Consider the following 13,201-nt stretch of genomic DNA (forward strand, 5'->3'; position numbering starts at 1 on the left):
AACTTAAAATCTTTTTATCCTGTTGAACTTCTGAACTGGAGAAAATGCAGGTTTGAGATAAATCCACTTGTATCGCTTGTTCTGTGGAAACGATAGGAGCTCATATGATGTCATCACACTGGCAGACCCTCCATACTGGTGTGTAGGACTTGTGACTTTGTAAGTCAGAGCTTGATCACATCTCCGGCGCTGCTTGGACATGTGGACCCAAGCGAAACCAAATCACTCGATCAAGACAAAACAAGAGGAAGAAAGCAATTTGAGGAAGAAAAACAAGTTGAGGACAAATGAGCAAACTCATAATTTTGTGGATAAAGGAGCGAACGAAGCGAGAGCTGCGTGAGCGAACGTTCATGACACGCTTTATCCTTCGGGCCCACTTCCTGTTTGCTGCACGTGTTTTAATTTGGGAGGCCCCCCTTTGCCACCCCACCCTGACCCGATGGGGACCACAGACAGCTCCACAATGGAGACTGTGTGCGCTCTCTGAATGACAGACCTGTCCATACAAGCTACAAGGACCCCCCCCCCCCCCCCCCCCCCCCCCACACACACACACACACACACACACACACACACACACACACACACACACACACACACACGCAGACAAACAACCGGAGGGAATAACAGATTTCGCCGTCATCCCTTTAGGGTGCAGTGTTCCATGGTTTATATGCAGACAGACATGGCGAGGGACTTTTCTTTGTGATCAAACTTCAGATTATTGAGCAGGAATGTCGTCCTTTGATATGGAGACCCATTGGAACCGTCTGTTTCTGTGCTGTTGTCATGACAACGGGCTTTTTTAACCTTGCGAGGACCAATGAGATGCTACTGTATGATCTAAGAACCCGACAAATGCTCGTTAGTGATTTCTTCCACTAAAAATCGATGATTATTTTGCATGTGTACAGTATGTGTGTGTGTTAACTCATCACCTGGGATTGTTAATATTTACTGATAAGGAGATGCTTTCCTGAATAATGAATGCATTTGCATAATTGTCCCATCTTGTTGAAGGAAAAACACATTATGAGACACATTCAATTTCCGTGTCAGGCCCATTGAGAGACTAAATGAATAGTCAGTCAGATGCAACGACTTATAGAAGCAAAGTGACCACTTGCAAGTTAGTGCAATGCCTTTCCTTAGGTGCTTGTAAAAAAATGTATCTACCGGTACTTCTCTGCATGCTGACTGTATATATATCGCTCGAGCATTGAATGTGAATGTGTCTTTGTACGTGTGCATGTGCATGTGCACGTACTTATCCCCCGCCGCCCCCAATCCTCTCCACTAGGAGATTTATTGCAAAACAGCCCTGTGAGAGAGTACACATGGCCTGCCCAGTCTCTGTACTGCACCCTGACAATTACTGCTATATATACCGCTTCAAATGAGAGCCATGAACCGGCGTGATTATAGGGTGGAGCAGAGGCAAAGAGGGAGGGGGGGGGGGGCAAAAAAAGTGAGGTGAGGAGAGAGAGTGAGAGAAGAAAGGCAATGCAAGTGGAAGGGACTGAAGTCTGCCGTAAATTGCGTTGTGCACTTTCCATAAATCACAGTGTATATGGCACGCTACAGTTTAGTCTGCATAGCTTCCTTCTATCCAAACGGTGAAACGGGAGAGGTGAGGGGAAAGTGACGAGAGGCACGCGGGGAATGAGCGGCATCTTCTTCTTGACATTGAAGGTGATGACCTCTCTCTCTCTGCATAGTTTCTCAATAAATTACACAGGAGAGCTTCGGATGTCAGGATACAGGCAGACGGCAGAAGTTACACCAGCATTTGGTAAAGAAGTGCTGCCCTCTTCTGGAAGTGAGGGAAACCAAAATGAATGGCATGTGAATGAGAAACTTGAAATTGAAGAATAACGTGATAACAGGAGCATTTTCTTTGCTGAAAGTGTTGCGGTTTAAATAAAAACGGAGCAAAGAAAGACAGATTTCTGGGAGGAGGCCTGACAAGAGAATGGAAATGAAAGAAGAGAAGTGGCTGACGCAAACATCCAGGTAGGTGAGGAGGCTTTCACAGGCTATAAACTCCACACCTCTTCTGCATCCATCTCTCACTTCCCCCGGCGGCTGTCCGACACCGAGCTCGTCACCCTCAGCCTGCCGTCAGTCATGGGTCTTCCCCCGAGTGTGTGGTCGCCTCTGCTAAAGAAGCAGCTAAAGAAAGATTGATGGCACAGGAACTGATGTCACAGCGAAAATCCCCTCACATATGACATACTGAACTGCTGGATGTATTAGATGCACGCCCCGGTGATGAACCATGTATGAAATAAATCAGTCTTCCTTATGGGGTCATGAGACTGTGGGAAAAGTGGTGAACTAGGAAGTGTTGAGTAAAGAATCGGCTGTTCTTTTTACCCCCCTCCTCTCCATGAGTAGAAGCCATCCCTGTGGGGGGAAAAGCAGCAGGATCACATTACCCATGGACCCGTTTTCATCGTACAGAAACCCACGCTCTGCCTCACTCCAGCGACTCGCATAATTGGAAGCATCTTGGCATGAAGATAGAGTCAAGGTGGCATATCAATGGGCGCGTACTCCAAGGGCATGCAGATAAGAAAAGGCTGCTTCTCTTAACAGGTCGTGTCCATGATAGGGTCACTGGCCCTCCCTAAAAAAGACAGCAGGCTGGGGCGTCGCCTCCCATACAAATAGCTTTAGCTGATCAGTGATGTGGAGCCTTGTTGTACAATTCACTCCCAGTGGCGCTCATCCCGAACGCCAACAAGAAACTGTTTTGTTACTAAGCCGTGTCTCATTATTTATGCATGTGTATAGCGGCGGCGGAGGATTCCTGCAGCTCAGGATAAAGAAGCTAAGGGATGATTTCTTTTTTCCATCATGCAACATGGCTGAAAATCAACAGTACAACAGTAATTTGCTTTGAAACTTTTTGTTGTTGCGTTACAGCGACATAAAATACAACAACAACACCTTTTGAAATCAATATCACAATATAAAAGGGGATTTAGAGGTGGATTCTGTAACATTCGGGACTTGCAATGGACAGATAAAAAAAGAAAATTCAAAATCAGTGCAGCAGATCCAAATGTATCCTTAATGTTGGTTTAAAAAACGCTGGATCCTACATGTCCCACAATGCTATTCATCAGCAGCCTTCATGAGACTCTGTCTGTCAGGTAAATGCCCACATCTTCTTCATCTCCATCTGTTTGTAAAACAGCATTATTGTTAAAACTTCCAAACCCAAGGCCCAACAACCGAGTCACACCTAAATAAAAAACCTGTTTGGTTCGTAGCTTCTTGTGCGGTGACCAACAGTAACCAGAATGGAACTGAAGAGGAGATTTTACGTTTTATGGACCGATGACCAGCTCCAGGCTTTGTCTGTGCTGAGTACGCCATCCGGAGGGAATCTGAGACCATGTCTAGCAACCAAACTGTGCCAAATACGACATTTGTCGTATTCCCCATGACTGGTTCTTATGTGCCACATTGGGGATAGTCTTTTTTATTATTATGATATGGCAAATATATACAAAATATGGTGGTTCTATGCAAATAAATGTATTTAACTGTTTTGCATTATGTCAAATAAAACGCATGAAATATAAAACTAAAATTTCCAACTCATTTTGAAAGTTGTTCATGACAATTTCTTTTGTGCAATGCAATGATATAATACTGTAATTTTGTAATACATCAATTCAGACGGATGTAGTCTCATATGGCCGTAATAAATAAGGTCAGTTCCTCGTTCTCCAACGTTCTCCAATACCCCGCTGGTTCCCGTCCTGCAACAGCATCCACTGGGCTCATCCCCTCTCCAGAAGCAGGCCTTCTCTGCCTCTGCACAAATAAAAGTGAGTGCCAAGCTGCATTAAACGCTGCATCCTTATCACCTTTCTGACTTGAGACATTTTAGAAGCGGGAGCCTTCAGCCACCTCAGACTCCAACAACAAGAAGACGCATATTACTTCACGCACTGCTGAATTACCGGCACCACGGTTTACTAGACACCGTTATCATTTAACTGCATGTACACCACGAGAGGTCATGTTTTGGACCTGAATTTATCACATCTCATTGTGTGATATATTTATAATATCGCTCTAAAGCTGCTCCTGAGCCGGGGCCAGGTAAAATTGAGCAATTGTGGTGAAGTTGCACATAGGCGGGGCTATGTATACACACCTAGCACAAGCAATAGACCTGCTGTGGCCTCTGCCGCCGGCCCAAACCAGCTCTCTGGTCTCTGAAGGTTTCTGGCCACACAAACACTGAGCTGGGTCGCTGTTTGTGCTTACTGAGGGCCGACTCCATGGTGTTCCAGGAATATGTGCATGTTTCCACAAATATCTTACAAAAAGTCAAATAATGTGATCTATTTTAAAACCCAAAAGCCAGTGGCTTGTTGTATATATTGGTCAACATGCTCCACCGGGACTAATTCATTTCATGCTGCTACGATTTAAATGTTCGGCATGATCATTTTTTTGCTTTTCAGTATGCATGCCTCGTTGCTTGGATCAACTTGTATTAATTTCAGCAACGCTGCTCCGGCTTGCACTCAACTACAGCATTAGTATATGCAAAACCTCATAATCACGCTGTGGCTTTGGCCCCTCGTGGTTTCTACGGCACTGACTTAATTCTGCTCCACTAATCATAATAATTATAGATATTACAGTATCCACGGTAATTACAAGCGCACTCGCTCCTATCTTTAAATGGGTGCTTAAACAAACAGATTTCAGATAAGTTTGGGAAGAAAACTAATCTATGGCCTCTGAGGGGAGATCAATCAGGTGAAGGGGTCGGGTTCGGGAGGGTGTAATAGGGAGGGGTTCGGTAATTAATACAGAATACAGTAAGAGATGGAACCTGGTGCTTCCTTCTTTTTTTTTTTTTTTTTTTTCAATTTGCGTCCCTTTCATCCCTACATCCCTCCTTCTCCCTGTGCCTTTGCCACATAATTTATCTCCGCTGTCACACCATTGTTGTGATTATGGATGTCATGCAGCCGTAAAGCGCTCCACGATCAATAGGCCTGAAATTAAACCAAAAAATGAATTTCCGCAGTGTCGGCCACATGCACTCCTGAGCAGGAATTACCTTGCAGGAGAATGGCTGATTATCCCACTGAGGAGACAGCGACAGAAACACAGGAGGGGGGATAGTGCCTGACTGCGGCTGGGACAGTTTTACTGCTTTTTTTTTTTTTTACAGACCACAGAACACATGGCAACACCAATTTACATTAAAAAAAAAAACATGTATTCTTGTGCTGGAATAAGTTGACCTCATATGACCCTGGATCCAATGGGTAGGATCCAATATCGCATATTTGAGCATCAAAGCGTTGGAATATATAACTAGCCTGATTTGTTCATGATGACACAAGGCCAACTGAGGACATGATATAGTCATTTCTTTTAAAGCTGAGATCAATACACAATTAGGAATGATGTGATGAAAAAGTGCTCCCAAAAATACTCCCGTCGTCAGGTCATTTGGAGAAGCCTGCAGACCGGGACACTCTGAAGCAAAAGACCTGGTGATGGAAAACACAACAAGGCAATAATTAAATGAAAAACTTGAGAAAGTTAAAAGGAACCATAGAAGGAAGAGTATTGCAGAGAGGAGAACAGGTTAGTTGGAAAGACGTGCATCCTCCATTCTGTGAAGTTATGTCACGGTCAGTTTTCTACGCCAAGCAACGAGCATTAAACCTGCAGCTCTCTTTATTTGCAGTACTGTCACTGTTCCCACTTCCACTTTGCTATCTGTCTTGTCCACACCAGCTAATGCTATTTATCCTCAGCAGCTGACATGGTGCCAGACAGAGAGAGGGAGAAGACGGGGATGACAGGGGAAGTTGTTTTCATGCTTTCAAATACCTCGTGCAGCTCTCTTAAACCAGTCTGCCTTCCAGCATCTCCGCCTCTCCACATCTCTCCACCGGAGATGGAAGCATCCTTTTGTTTGTCTCTCGTTTCCCTTATCCCTCATTTAGAATCGATTTGCTATTAATGCCGGAGCATCAGGGAGGGAGGGTGACAGGGGTCGAGGTGGCTGCAGCTGCTTGACAGGCTTCTTCATCTCCGTACAGGAAGTTTGGTTTACATCAGCCGTGGGGCGGGAACTGTCATCAGGAGACTTCTGGGCTAATGGGCTGGATTTATGCTGCCCTCTCCTCCTCTCAGTGTGCACCAAGTTTGGTCCAAAAGTCACTGATCTGAGGTCTGTTCAGTGTTAAGCTTTGGAGACGGACAGCTGATGAAAGAGCCACTCATTTTAAAATGATGATTTGTTGCTTTGATAAGATGTGAAATCTGCTCTTAAATCCAGGTATGACTTTAATGCAGAACAGAAAGTCAAGCACTTAACCAAAGGTTATTTCTTTCCTTTCCCCCCGACGTGACACGTCAAGACAAATTCCATCCATCACCCCCCCTCAAGGAGCCGGGACCTGGGCAATAACCACAGTTTGGTTTTCAAATCAATTTGACAAATCCTCTGAGAATGGTAAAACAGTCTTAGAGCAAATAATGGCCTGACACTCCGCATTAACAGTAAAAGGACGAGACCCGAGCCCGACGTCTAACTATGTGGCTCCTGGGTTTTACAAAGCAACATCGTGTTCTGGCAATCGTGACGTTGTGATAAGATGTCAATAGAGGTTAGCACTTAACACAAAGGACAGCGATACCTGGAAGCAAAGCGCATTATAGCTCAACGCATCAGCTCCTTCTGAGAGTGATGGGAACTTAATGTGACTCGTGTCCTGGTTTCAGTCGGACTCAAAGGATGCAAAAGTGAAAAGGGAATTCTAGCAGTTCATTCTCAGTGTGGATTAATAGTGTCATTTTGACAATTTGCATGTGAATCAATAGTATTTATCCTTATTCTTTCATGAGGACTTCCTGCTGCTCCTTATTGTTGCTTTCTAGTTTCTTTCTATTCCCGTTCTTCCCTCTCTCACAGTGACTGAACTCCTTCTCAACTATTTATTTGCTTTATTTCCTGAGATCAGCTATAAAGAACAAACACTATTAAGCCAGCCAATCAATAAGGGAACATCAGCACTCTTACCCTCCCTCCCCTCCCCCAAACCCTTCTCTCCGCAAAATAGATTTATATCTTCAGCCCGAGCAACATAAATCACATATTCATACATTAAATTAAAAATGTGATTGATAGCAACGCAGAGAGTGTGTACAAAACCTCATGATGTAAAAAAATAAATAAAAACAAACATTAGTTGGGGACTGCGGAGGGTGAAAACAAACATCGTTTTTTCAAGTATAATTCTTCAGAGTCTTATGAGGACGTCCAGTTTCAGGAGATGAAAAAAAGGGGAAACTGACACTTTGTAGAATTGTAGCTACAGAAGGAAATCAAGTAAATAATTTCCAGCAGCTAAACTCAAGTATGAGCTCAGCTGGACAGTTTTCACAATGGAGAGGATGTGTTGTAAGAGTATAGAGGGCTACCAGGAGACATTCATCTTGCCTTTTCAAGGAGCAGAGTGCGCTCGCAGCCTCCATCCTCCGCTTGTCATTCTGCAAGGCAAACTACACGTGGAGAAAGAGGTTCGTTCACAAAGTGACACTTAATGGGATATATACAGATTGTGTCATGCATTACAAGGCCCAGTGGTTATGGGAGCATTCCAGAGGAGAGAGGCAGAGAAATATGGCAGCATCCATCAGAGCGCTCGGCCAGAGAGGAAGAAAAGGTGCAGGAACAGAGAGAGGGGAGCTGGAGGTTGGGGGGCTGCCAAGGACATTTAAGAGAGCTGTCAGGGGAGGCTGATCTATGAAGGACCCTGCTGGCTAAACCTATATCCCAGCGTTTGAGTACCTGTGTGTGTGTGTGTGCAAGGAGGAAAGTGCACAAGCGCAGTCACACCGACGCATGGCGTGACACATGCGCTGGCGTCCCGGAGGGTGAGCGTTGGAGAGGACACAGGTGCAAACATCACAGACGGAGATCATCCACACAGGAAATGCATTCTGAGCATGAAATGAAACAGAGTATAAAATAAAAACGTGGGAGGATAAACAACGAGGGACGAACCGTTCAACAAGCAAGAATGTTTTTCTGGAAAAAAATAATTAAAATGTTGCGCCTTATATTTAAGTTGGATTTATCACTATTGTGTCAGGCAGTAATGGCGAGAATACATGACGCATTATAACAACAAACCAGGGTACGGGATGCAGCATACAAATTCCACAAAGAAGTCCAGCAATGGGGTTTTTATCAATTTAAATATATCATTTACATAACTTTACAGCACCAACAAAACTAATTAAAAAGTCCATCTTGGCTGCTTTAAATACAAAGTAGATTTTAAATGAAGAAATGAGGATTCACTTTGCATTTCTTTCCTCCACAATATTCCTAAATGCTTCCTAAAAGTGGCCACTATAAGGATCTTTGGCTGCATTTAAAGGGGTGCCTCAGATGAAGTGCTCTAAAATGAAGAGTTTTATCCCCTCTGCCAAAGAGCCCTTACTAAGATACCTCACTAGAATATCAAATTGACGAGAACACATTATCCAGAAGCTGCACTAACCATTGCTCCATGAAACGGACCTTTTTCCTCGGCTCGGGAGGTCTTGTGGTCTGAAGGTAGCCAGCAGGCCTGTTAGCCAGAGGAGTGAATGCCAGGCGAGCCTGCCAGTGAGGACGCAGCGCTGGGACCATTACTAAAGCTTAATGATATGAGAAGTGTTCCCCTATCCACCGGGGAGGAGATTCATCATGATGCTGTAGCGCTATACATCTTTCAGCAGCCCTTAAAGAGGAAAGGGGACATTTCTTTACGCCGTAGTAAAAACCGACCTCCCTTTCCACCCATTCTTCCCCTGAGCTTTCCACATTCCTCATCGTCACTTAAAGACGCTCTATTTTAAGGTCGGGGGAGGGAGGGGTGGCACGACCTTGGCGACGGGTGAGGGTGAAATAAGGTGGCGAGAAGCTCTGGCGTGAGTGTGAGTCACAAGCCACAACATCCTGTCTGGGATTTGTCCCAGCGTGCCCTAGGGGGGGGGGGGGAGGCATACAATTCACTCTGCTCCTCAAAGTCACACTACACACTGTCACCGGCTTCAGCTGAGTGCTGATAGATGTCTCTTTGTCCCCTCGTAAATAAAAACACTCTGGTCTCTGCTGTGAGAGACTGTAGATCAGGTTCTAAATAGCTGAAGGTATCATGCGCTGCACTACGTCAAGCCTGGACGACTCTTCCTCTTTTTGCCTCTAACCCTTCACATTTTTGTGACCGAGTCAGAGACCGACGTGCAAACTCTGTAAATCAGGGAGATGAACTACAACAATCAATTAAAAAAAAAAAAAAAAGCAGTGTTTAACTTAATCTGATAGCCCAAAATGCAATAATCACAGTGTGAAGGCACTTAACATTTCCGCGGTGGTATTTGCATTGTTTGAGTCATAGCCACCTGCCTGTGGATTTACACCAGCAGATCACAGACAATAACAGTAAAGACAGAAGTGCACTGGTTTATGACTTCAGCACTTTCAGTTTGAAGTCTTCCAGCACCAGTGAGTTTAAATTATGGTGGGAGACGTCCTTGGGATGTGAACATCTCATTTCACCACGCTGTGCGCAGCCACACACACACACACACACACACACACACACACACACACACACACACACACACACACACACACACACACACACACAGTCATAACTCATTTCATTGGGGGTCTCTGGGAGGCTGGACTCAGTGAAGCATGACATAAGAATTATACATCTGGCAGCAGTAAACCTGCAAACTCTCGCTCTGTCACTCACTCACGCTCTCTCTCTCTCTCTCTCTCACACACACACACACACACACACACACACACACACACACACACACACACACACACACACACACACACACACACACACACACACACACACACACACACACACACACACACACACACGTGACTGTTATGAGACAGAACACTAACTTTTTGGTCATAACTCTAACAAAGAATTATTTATTATTTTGGGGGATCATTGTTATCGGTGCTCGATGTAAATGTGATGCTGTTTTATTGGTGTGACTCCTCAAAGAGATGCTGAATCAGCTCTGCTTCTTCTTAGATAACATGAAAAGAGTTTAATTGGCAAGTCTTTAATTAGGCTACATTTCTTACTTCTTCAGTCAGACTATTGATCCGTCAAACTAAAAACATTTAAGGGCCTCTTAGTTTATTTTGATTGTCTATTTAAATAATCACATGTAAGACTTTGTGTTTATGAAGTGATTAATAATCACTTTACTCTTTGCCAGAGGGTCAGCATTAATTATTAATAATTTTTCCTTATTTAAAAAGAAAAAAAAACATATCCCCATGTCCATACTTGAATCAGAAGAAAGGAAAACAGAGAATATGGGGCCGCATCCTCTCCCCAGCTGCGCCCCACCGCCGTATCAGAACAAGCACCTGGGGGACACGCCCACCCACCGCTTCCCAGCGCTGTCATTGGCCACGTGTTTAAATATTTCGCGAGCTGTGCGGCCATTGGCTCGAACATCACACAAGTGATTTCATAAAGCAAATCTTTTGGAAGTTGTGTAAAGGGAATACGTGGGGGGAAAACCCTTGAGATAACCGCGGCATCCACCGCACAATTAACTGCCTGCATCCCCGTCTCTCCACACCCCGTCTGTCTGTCTGTCTCGCTCTGCTGCTGTCTGTCGCTGGAGGATCTGTCGCCGTTGAGTTTCCTCGCGTCTCTGCATCTCTGTGAGTACCTGAGTTTGTTGCGTTGCTGCTGAGGAGGCTGCTGCCTTCCTCTCCGGGTCCGGGACGAGTCCGCTCCGCTGGGATCTGCTGGAGGCGGAGAGCCGGGAGAAAGTTCACCTCCGGACGGATTTGAACGCAACTTTCTGCACAGAGAATAAAAACAAACTAATGTAACAGATTTAAGACGTTTGATGATGAGCTGTCAGTCAGATGGGTCGTTATAGTGTATTGTTGTATCACCAGCTGTTGTAATAAGTGCTGCTTCATAAGGACTCCCTGGTGAATGGACTATTTATTGCAGCAATTTTGTTTAAAATTGTCATTTCACCACACAGCTTTTTTATTCAATAATGCTTCTGCTATTATACTCATATTAATTTAAAGTTGGGATGTTAATTATTTAATGTTAAAAACAGAATAGTACAGTTATTATTATGAATATTATCAGGCCTACATACATGCAAAAGTTATTCAGTGTCATGTATCATATTGGTGACAAATCCAAGAGCGTAACTTTCTATCAAAACACCAGACAACTATCAAGATTGTCTCATCGTTTGTTCGTTGCATATAAACTGCTTTAAACCAACGTGATGAGTGTTTGGTTGTGAAGCAGCCGAGGCGTTATAGTGACTTATTGCACTGTATTTGCTGGAATGAGGTTGTTTTATTGTCTGGTATCCACCGTGGCCAGTGATGGATGAATCAGAGCTTAACGTTAATGGCAGTTGTTGCTGCTCAGAGTGAGTGTAAGTCTCTGGGACTGTGTGTGTGTGTGTGTGTGTGTGTGTGTGTGTGTGTGTGTTCTGCAGTGAGGGTGTCCTTCACAGAGGAAGAGCCTCTTTGGAAAGCGCCTGTTTGAAAGTGAAGATGTTTGCCGGCGCTTTGTCGCAGTGTTATCAGGATCAGAGCCGGGCTCCAACGCTCCAGAAAGCATATGCTGATGTTGCACGCTGTGGTAATGGCCCCTTAATGCCAACATAAATAACCAAATCGAAAACATTTCTCTGCTTCGAACGACATTGTTTTCCCAAGGCTATTTCATGGCTGTTTTACTACAAATTACTTTGATTTGCTTCCTATTGGTGTAGTAGGATTGTTGTTGACCCTGCAGATGTTAGCCTATCCTCAAACCCCCCAATGTTGTTGAAAAGTCACATTTGAACTTAACTTGGAGACTCAAATGGGGTGTCTTGGTCTTTACTGCAGTGAATGTGGGGCAAAGTGGCTTCATGTCCTTGAGTGGATTGCCCACCATCAGTGTGTCCTTTCTTACATGCCTGTTATTACCCAGCATCGCTGAATTATTGGGAATATTTCATGTTTCCTCTTTCAGACTGAGCAGCAGCATGGGAATAAATCCAAAGAAAGTCTAATATCTTAATTTGTATGGACATTAAGCTGCCTAACTGTGACTATGAGCTGAATGCCCATAATTGTTTATTCCTCACATTAAAAAAAAAATACTTAAAAAAACATTTTCCACCACATTTTTCAAGTTTCCCCTTTCCTTCTCTTTTTAATTCACACTATCTAACACGGAGTGTATGAGCAAGTCTGTAGAGCTACTTCCTGTAGTCTGGAACTGCTCAGTCCATTTGTCATTACATCCTGCTCTAATGGGGAGAAACAGGCTCATCATGAGCTCCCAGTGTTGTTAATTAACCCTTGTTGCTAACAGCCACCGTCTACACGTTGCTACCGGCGCCCGCAGCCTGGCGTTATCGCCTCCGCCGCCGCCGCCTCCTGCCCAGCAGCGCTAGCATTAACCCCCCTGGCTATATTTCTGCAGGTGTCAGCGGAGGTGCTTCCTCCCCCTGCCGGCGTGCCTTTGAGAGTATTACTCAAACGGCAATGCGGTTTTTATCTCAAATTGAATTGTTGAGGGAGATGTTAAAGAGCCATACATCACCTGGACAACTCCGAGAGGGAGCACCTGCAGCAGAGTGGATGCAGGGCATCACGGATGGAAATGAGCGCCATGACGACGACCGCGTTCATAAATTCACATGCAGAGCAAATCAAGCTGTCAGCTTGTAAACACCATTTAGTGTGCCTGCTTTGTGTGTGTAAAGTTTTGCGGCGCCGTTGGTGATGAGCCTTTTTATTTCAGCCTCAATGAGGTGACCTTTCTCTTTCCCGTCTCCCCAGTTTGAGCATCAGAGAGCTTCCCTCTACCTGCCTTGCACATCACAAGTCGATTGGATCAATTCCTCCTATGTTCACCTTTTATCTGCTGACCACTAAAAGGAACACTGATACATCACACAGCCCTTTTATCCCAAAAAAGCTTTCCCAGCTCAGAGTTGGTCACTCTCTCTCCGAGGTAACGGCACCTCAGATCGGCGATATCAGTTCATATTGGTTTCCTCTGTGTTCACTTGGCCTCCGGCTAATGCCTTGCTCCACGTATGGATTTCCTGTCCTGTAATCCCTCAG

Source organism: Eutrigla gurnardus, assembly GCF_963514095.1.
Source record: "Eutrigla gurnardus genome assembly, chromosome: 11".
Taxonomy (NCBI): Eukaryota; Metazoa; Chordata; class Actinopteri; order Perciformes; family Triglidae; genus Eutrigla; species Eutrigla gurnardus.